The 8,965-nt window shown below is 29.8% G+C and overlaps 2 pseudogenes; both read right to left on the bottom strand.

Moving 5' to 3' along the window:
- Window positions 1-3,465, bottom strand: part of LOC107490098 (lupeol synthase-like) — a 46,995-nt pseudogene extending 43,530 nt beyond the window's left edge.
- A 2,142-nt stretch (window positions 3,466-5,607) lies between these two features.
- The window catches only part of LOC107490097 (lupeol synthase-like), a 24,494-nt pseudogene continuing 21,136 nt past the window's right edge, over window positions 5,608-8,965 (bottom strand).

The raw sequence follows: 8,965 nt of genomic DNA, 5'->3' as shown, positions 1-8,965 counted from the left end.
TTTACAATTTATTAATTTTAAAAAATTTATTATCTTAAATAATTATTTTTATTATTTAGATAATATTTAAATAAATAAGAAATTAATATATATGTTAATTAATAGACTAAATTAACCATGAAGAGAGAGATTTTGTTTTTTGAATTTTATGGTCCTATATATATTATATAGAGAGAATTAAGGAAAAAAAAAGAAAGAAAATAATAAATAATCTGTGAGGATCAATATGTTTAGGCTTTTATTGTGTCTATGTGTATCTATTTTAAATTTATCCTTTTGTCCAAAAAATTAAAAAGCTCAACTTACAAGCGCATAATTATGCTAATAATTACTATTAATACCTCACATTATCATAGTTGTTTATCAGTTTCATCACGTGAAATTATACTGTAATAAATTTGTAAACAGTCTGAATAAAGATAGATTTTGTCTTTTAGTAAGACACTTATCGCATAATCATATCTAGGGTGTTCGCGGTGCGGTTTGGATCGGTTTTGAGTCAAAAATTCATCCGATTCGAACACTAATTTACTTGTGGTGCGGTTTAGATTGGATGATATTTTTTAAAAAAATATGATCCGATCCGATCCAATTTCAAGCGGTTTGGATTGGATTGGATTTGCGGTTTTTGTAAATTAAAAAAATTAATACATATAACAAGTCTCAACATCAAATTTTAAATAATTAACAATAACGTAACAAGTCTCAATAATATTTTAAAAAGCCAACGATAACATAACAATTGAAATAAAATTATAGGTTAGTTAAAATAAACAAATAAATAATATTTTGAACATAGAATATTTATTAAATAATAATAATAATAATACATGAATAATATAAAAATATATAACAAATTGAACATGTTATAAGCATAATTGTAAATATAATAATAAAATAATAATATTATAGCACATTATGCGGTTTGGATCGGTTATGAAAAGTAGATCCGAAATCCGATCCGATCCAGTGGTTTGCAAAAAATAGAATCCAATTAAATCCGAATTAGTGCGGTTTTAATCAATTTCGGTTTGAATTGAATTGGATGAACGGTTTAATTTGGATCGGTTTGAATTTGAACAACCCTAATCATATCATACACCACATTTTTACACATATAGAATGACATCCTCTTCTTAAAATGTCCGAAGTCTAAATTACAAAGATAAAACTCAAGGAATAATTATTTGCAATTTTCCAAGATATTTACACAAGGAAAAATCTAAGGAGCCAGCAATTTTATGAAATTTTGGCCAGCATATAACCAGCAGAAAAAGGTGAGCCATTGGATGAAATCTCACATCAATCTCACACCATTAACTCATTACTAATGACTATTTGATGGCTACTAATCACAAAAATTACTGTCCCTAACATTGCTCTTTCCACAGATTCCATCCAGCTCAACATGACACTAAATTTGTCCGACGGATTTTTTTTTCACTGTAGAAAACAATGGGCATAACATAAACCTAGAGAAAACAAATAAGCTTTTAAGTAAGAAAAGTAAATAACAACAAAATTTTTGTTGACCTTAGCAATAGTATTCCGAGCTTTATGCCAGTTGATTTCATCGTAAGGTTTAGTGTACATTTCTTCTCTAAGAGATTTGATTAAGTCAGTAATAGAACCCACAAACCTCTTTCCATATATGTATATTATGGGCATGTAAAGCAAGCGAGAGTAGCACATGATTTTCCCTAACATATAATAGGACATGATTTTTCCTGTTTTAGCATATAATCAATTAATTGGATAATGGACAAACAATAATTAGAGCAAAAATAACAAAAAAAAGAAATAAAATTTGGTTGAACAAAGAAATTGTTGATTAGGGAAAAAATAATGACCTGGATGAAAAGGACTGAATTTGTGTTGAAGCAATAACTCTGGTGGAAAATTGTAAAATCTTTTATGACTAAAAAAAGGTTCTGTAAATATTTAATAAACGTTACATTATTAAAATATGAAATGACAAATATATCGAATCAATAATATTTTTAAGGTAGCAGATATTGTGAATTGAAGGTAGTGGTAATCAATTTTGGTCTTTTTATTTCTTAATTGGTATACAAATAACTAAAATAACAAATATTATGAATACAGGAGATGGTATAAAACATGATCGACAGTATATGTGATAGTACTGTATTAAAACGAGAGAATGAAGTTCCTTTTTCTCCCATTTCTTTATTTTATGTTATGAGAGAATGAAGATTTTTAGATGCAAAATATGAATATTGTGCTAATTACTGCAGTTTTGGTTAAGGCTGAGATTGATCCTACACCCATACACAAAGGAATAAAGTTAATAATTAATTCACAAATGGAAGATGGAGACTTTCCTCAACCGGTAATTACTTCATATATTAATTTTCTTAGCACTTGATATATAATGTGCGTGTTTCTGTCATCAATATAATTTTAATAATTTCCGATCCAATTATTTAAAAAAAATTACAGGATGCCACAGGAATGTTTTATAGGAACTGTACGATCAACTATGCATCATATCGAAACATCTTTCCAGTATGGGCTTTGGGAGAGTATCAGCTGGAGAGTTTTGCATGCATGAACAACTACATCTATATATAATAATTAAGCATAGTTACTACGTACATATTAACTAATGCAATTTTATTTTATTCATGGGTCATAAATTTTTAACTTAGACTGTTTATATGGCTAACCCAACTGATTAAATAGATTGACCCGTTTATTTTTTATATTATTTTCTTTAAAAAAATATTTTGCCACTCGTTTAGCCTCAAGTTAATCCATTTAACTTTCATTTTTTTAATTAATTCATTTAATTTGTTTAACTCGAAATTTAAAAAATTTAATTTTAAAAGTAAAAATTCGTCTATTTTATTAAATAAATAGGTTGGCCCCGCATATTTAGTCTATTTTGAATTTTTTGATGATACTAGGACGGACCATGTTACGATTTGTACTGCCTACGAAGTCTTCCAAAGATGATGAACACAAGCCAAGAACAAAGGAATATAGAGAAGGAAACTAGAATTATGAATAGAAGAGTGAAAACGGATTCAGTTCCCGAATCCCACATTCGAATGGCCTCTTGCCTAGTTATTCGGGTTGGCCGTTTTTTGATGGCCTAAGCTGATTCTACAATCTCTAACTAACATTCGTATTTAAATATTTTTTTTATCTTAGCCAGATAAGATAGATGAGATAACTACCATTAGTTATATAAAGAGGAGTTAGAGGCCCTTATACGTTATTCATTCTACACACCTTTTACCTCTTAGATCTATTCTAACTTGAACATTAGAGTGTCTTTGGAGGTACCACCTCCGCTGCTTCAGAGCTCGGATCACTCCATCATCAAGACCTGCAAATTTCCAATCTCTTACTCAACTCGTATGAATAAGCTCCTGTACATTGGCGCCGTCATCTGTAGGCACTTGCAGATAGGGGTGGCAACCCTACCCACCCGCCCATACCCGTCCCCACACCGCTGGGATGGATTTTTAGCGGGACGGGACGGGATTTTGCTACTCGTAGGTAGAAGTGGAATGGATTCGATGCGGATTATTGTAGGGTGGGGCAGGGTCGAGTAGGGCAAAAACCCGCCCCTACCCGCCCTATTGTTACTCCTACTTGCAAAACTTGGTGGTATGGCAGACAAATGTGGAGAGCAGCTTTCAAGCCACAATGATCATCCAAACTCACTAGTGCGTGAACCGCGGAATGACGGCAATTCTCACCTCACAATAAGATAACCAGCATTATCCACACTAAACCCAAATCACAATCATAAAAAACAACTATTGCGAGAAGGAGACTTAATGGCCAAAGAGATTCCAAACGAAGAAGGAATGAACCCGTGATAATGGGAGCCACCCAATTCACCAAAAAAGTCCTAAAGGTCAAGTTGCCAAAGGATTTTGATAAATCAACTGACATGAAATACAATGACACTATGGACCCTTAGGAACACTTAATGGCCTTCGAAGTCAAGATGAATCTAGAGGGAGCAACCGACGCAGTCCAGTGTAGACTCTTTTTGGTAACATTGGCTGGACCGGCCATCAAATGATTTAACACCCTTTCGCTCAAATAGTTCGATATTCTGCTTTGACGATGTCTCCAAAAAAATTCTTGACGTAATAAACCACAAAAATTGTGAAAACAAAACACCTAATCAGTCTATTCGAAGTCACACAAAGACAAAATGAATCCACAAAAAAATACTTTAACAAGTTCAAATACTTCTCTCTTTGTCAAGTACAGTCCAAAATCTACAATTTTCTTATTATGTTATGTAGATGATATCATTATAACGGATAATAATTCTAAAGAAATTCAGGGCATGATTCACTCTCTTAATCATGTTTTTACTCTAAAGGATTTGGGAAAACTATACTATTTAGGTGTCAAGGTAGACAACAGCATTGAGAGACAATTTCATCTTTTCCAAACTCAATATATAGAAAAATTGTTATCAAAATTTGGAATGAACACTGCTGTTCCTATGTCAACCCTAATAATTTTCTCTATTCAACTACTTTCAATAGGGTTTGAAAAATTTGAAGATCCAATCTTATTTTGATCTACTCTTAGAGCATTATAATATGCATGCTGCTGTGATTAGACTTGAATTATTTTTATTTGTTGTAGATAAAGTCTCTCAATTTAGGCATCATCTACTCCTTTTTTATTGGAAAGCAATGAAGAGAATTTTGCACAACTTACAGGAACGAAACATGATGGATTGATCATCTACGAGTGTGAAGATTATAGGATCTGTGCCTTCTCTAATTCAGATTGGGCTGTTGATCTTGAGAATAGAAAATCTGTTTCTAGTTATTATGTTTTTATGGGAACTAATTTCATCTCTTGGTCATGTAGAAAAAAGCTACTATAAGCGGATCGTCTACTGAAGCAGAAGTTCGTAGCTTGGCAGCATGTGAGCTTGAAACTGTATGGATCTAGAACTTAAATAAACATCAAGTTTCGAACTGCTCCAATAATTTTCTGCAACAACATAAGTATTATTTTACTAACAGCTATTTCAGTACTCCATAATAAGACCAAACATTTTTAATTAGACATTCAAATTATTAGAGAAAGGGTTAATAGAAAGCTTATGCATGTTGTTCACATACTTGGAACTGAGTAGCTAGCAGGAATATTACCAAAACCACTCACTGTAGCCACCTTTGAGAAGTAGAAGACAAAACTCAGAGTGGTTTCAAAACTACTCTTGAATTAGAAGGTCGGTGTAAAGGATGAAGGTTAAATGCTAAGTTTTAGTTAACTAATTCAATTGTAAAAGATTAACTGAATTCAGTTATGCAGACCAACCTAACATACCTTCTATACCCTTATAAATATGTATATATCAGTATTATTGAGTTAAGCTAATAATACATACATTCAGTGTTTACAATTCTTTTTTCTATTTAATTCTGTTAGAGATATAATAATTATTAATATTATTTTTTTCTATCAACTCAGTAAATCTCAAAAAAAAAAAAAAGCATAAAACAAATAAAAAAAATATCAATACAAAAATTAAAAAAAATTAAAAAAAACTCTTGTTTGAAAGAGAATATTAAAGATTAATGTTACTTTCTCCTATTAAAGATAATTTCCTTTCAACTATTGTAACACCATAAGCATAGATATAATAGAATTTCTCATAAATATATATATATTGCTTACATTATTACGTACAGACAAGTTTAGGGTTTAATTCGATATTTAATAACTTTGATCATCTATCTATAGCTAGCACATAGATAAAATATATAAGAAGAAAAGCATGGAGGAGTAGTTGAGTTGGTGGATTTGGATCTTCATGCATGCAACCCTCTACGCCGATACTCTCCAAGAGCCCATATAGGGAATATGTTACGATGTGATGCATAGTTTATGACACAGTTTCTGAAAACCACTCCTGTTGCTTCCTGAAAAATTGTATTACAAATTATTAACCGTTATGTGTGTGTATATATATATTGATTATAGAACCACTTTTACTAAGTGCTTAGATATAATTTATATGAAGAATTACCGGCTGTGGGAAATCTCCATCTTCCATTTGCGAGTTGATTATTAACTTTATTCCTTTGTGTATGGGTGTAGCATCTATCTCACCCTTTTAAGTTTTAACAACAAAACTCCAATGATTAGCACAATTTACATTCGTTACATATAAAAACTTCATTCAGAAAAATAAAAGGATCTTCATTCTCTCACATTCATCCACGGTTATCTCATGTTGTGGTTAGTTATAAATATAGTCTGTTTTTTTCCCTTTAATATATCATTATTTTAAAAATATATCGCCAAATTGTCATTCTTTTTTAAATTATTTATTCAGGTGTCACTATTTTACTACTATGGCATTTTATAAAAAATAAGTTATCTTTTGTGATATATCTTATTATTATTGAATGAAATAAATTTGATTTATTATAGATAATTTTAACTCTTAGTTAAGTTTAAGTTTTATTTAATTTATTAACCAATTAATTATGGTATAATTTTTTTATAAAAACCACTAGAAGTACCCTTTTATAGTTTTTCATCTTTTCTCAAAGCATACAGCTATTAATTAATCAATTCTAATAAAAAAAATCTCAAAAAGAAAAACAAAGAAAAAGAAAATCCAAGAGACACTAAAGATTTAGAAATTCTCAAAACACTGTCTCTGCTCTTAATAATTTTCTCTTGTTTGCTTTCTTTTTTTCAAAAATTTCCTTGGTTCCTATTGGAGAACTTCTATAATTTTAGCTATCCTTAGCTTTTTTTTCCCTCTGTGTTGCAGAAATTTTTTATAATTTCATGTGTTGCATGAAGAAAAGCAATAAAATCTAACGTGGTTGGCACTCAATATGGAGTTTTCATTTATATCAAGCCTATTGTATAACAACATTTTTTTTTACTGAAACACCAAATTCAAATCATCATTATATAAAACTACTATTTATTTGATCTTTTCCTAATTCAATATGCATAATTTCTCTTTTATTATTGCGATAATATAAAGTTTTACCAAGTTATGATCTTTGTATTGATTTCTATTTGGTTATGTGTTATACCATGTTATTCTTCAATTGTTCAATTCTAAAACTATTTGTTATATTATATTCCCTTCCCTTTCTTCCTTGTTTTTTTTATGGTACCCTTTAATGTTCTAAATTGATCAAATAAATATTCGAAAAATTAGAAACCAACAGACTTGTCGTACTAAAAAGAAAACATAATTTTCTTAAATATAGATATTCAAACGGTAATATCAAGCTTATGACATGAACTAACTTCCTTAGCAATTGGGTCATGGGCTAATAAAATTTAGATTAAATTAAAAGTTAAAATTAATTATGATAAACTAACTTATTTTATTTAATAATAATAAGATATATCACAAGAGATAATTTATTCTTTATTTTAGAGAAGATTGAATAAAATTCACTTTATATATATTGTATTCTTTAATTTTTTTTTGAGAACAATTATGTGAAAATTGTAGAATATTTTAGGATAGATATAATAGTTATTTCTAATTTAACAAGGCTTTTTTTATAAATTTCCAATAATTTATAGGAACTTATTAACTAATTGTGGCGCGTATCTTTGAAAAACCAAACTGTTAATAGTAGCAGTCTTTATTTTAAGAAAAAATCTAAGAAGACAACATAAGCTAACTCAAGTTAATCCTTTATATTTTTAGTTTTAAAATTCAAAAAATTAAAATAGTAAAAATTATTTATTCTTTTTTATAATAAATCTTTTGTTTTTCAACTAATTGACTCTAATTCACTACTTTTTTTAATTAATTACCTAGGAGAACCGTTATTTTAATTATATATCATCACATAAAAAAAATTAGGTAATTTGAAAATGTTAACCTGTCCTGCTCCAATAAGAGACAACAAAGCCCATGAAGTTTGAATTAAGTTGGCGTGGTTGCCTTCTAGATTTGTATATACCTAAATGAAGGAAATTGAGAGTGTAAGGCAACACCAAAATAACAAAACCCCAACAACCCAAAAAAGGAAATTAAACATGCATGTAATTTAATGATATTCTTTAGTTACTTAGTATTGTGCAAAATTAAGAGCAAATTGAAATTTATTAAGGCATGACCTTGTTTCGGCATGACAAGTAACTTTCACCCCAACCGCCATTAGGAAGTTGTTTAGACAACAAAAATTGACATGCTTTGCGCAATGCAGGACAGTTATGGTAGTTCTTTCCAACGCCTTTTAGTCCTTCCACAGCAAACCATGTGCCATATGTATAACAAACCCCCCAACAACCATACCTGTGTAAATGTGCTCATCAATAATAATAATAATAATAATAGTTAAGTACTACGAACCTTTGTATTATATTGGATCTAGCAAACAATTTAAATCCGATCCTTACAAATAAGATAGCATAAGGAATAATTTTTAGATACTTTTGGCGTGCCATGTTTATTTTGATCAGAATGATAATTATGCATCCCAAGTCATTATTGGAAGGGAAAAAAAAAGAAAGAAAAAATACAATACCATGAGCCATCTGAATTTTGTGAGTTTTCAATGAAATGGATTGCCTTGGAAATAGAGTGATCTATTTCTTGTCTTCTATGCATTGGGTATTGCTCTCTAAATATAAGCAAGCCCTGCAGTGCCGATGATGTGCACTCTACGTAACTATTTCACAACATGCAACTCAAATTATTAGCTGCATTAATGAACTAATTCCATAATATATAAAAAACATCTTATATAATGTCATCAAATTATTTCTGCTAAAAGTTTAATTAATTCACTAGAGCAAACTCGATAGATTGTGGCAAAAATTTACTAGTGCTTTTGATACTGTCGCTAAATAGGAAGATTTCGGCTGTTTGGGGGGAATTTTTTGGTTGTGCAGCAAAATCTCAAGATTTAGCGGCGGTTTTTACCCAACAGTTGCAAAATTATATATTTACAAATTAAGC

This window comes from Arachis duranensis, chromosome 5, assembly GCF_000817695.3.
Source record: "Arachis duranensis cultivar V14167 chromosome 5, aradu.V14167.gnm2.J7QH, whole genome shotgun sequence".
Taxonomy (NCBI): domain Eukaryota; kingdom Viridiplantae; phylum Streptophyta; class Magnoliopsida; order Fabales; family Fabaceae; genus Arachis; species Arachis duranensis.
Note: the sequence above shows the minus strand (reverse complement) of the source record. Positions and strands in the feature narration are given on the sequence as shown.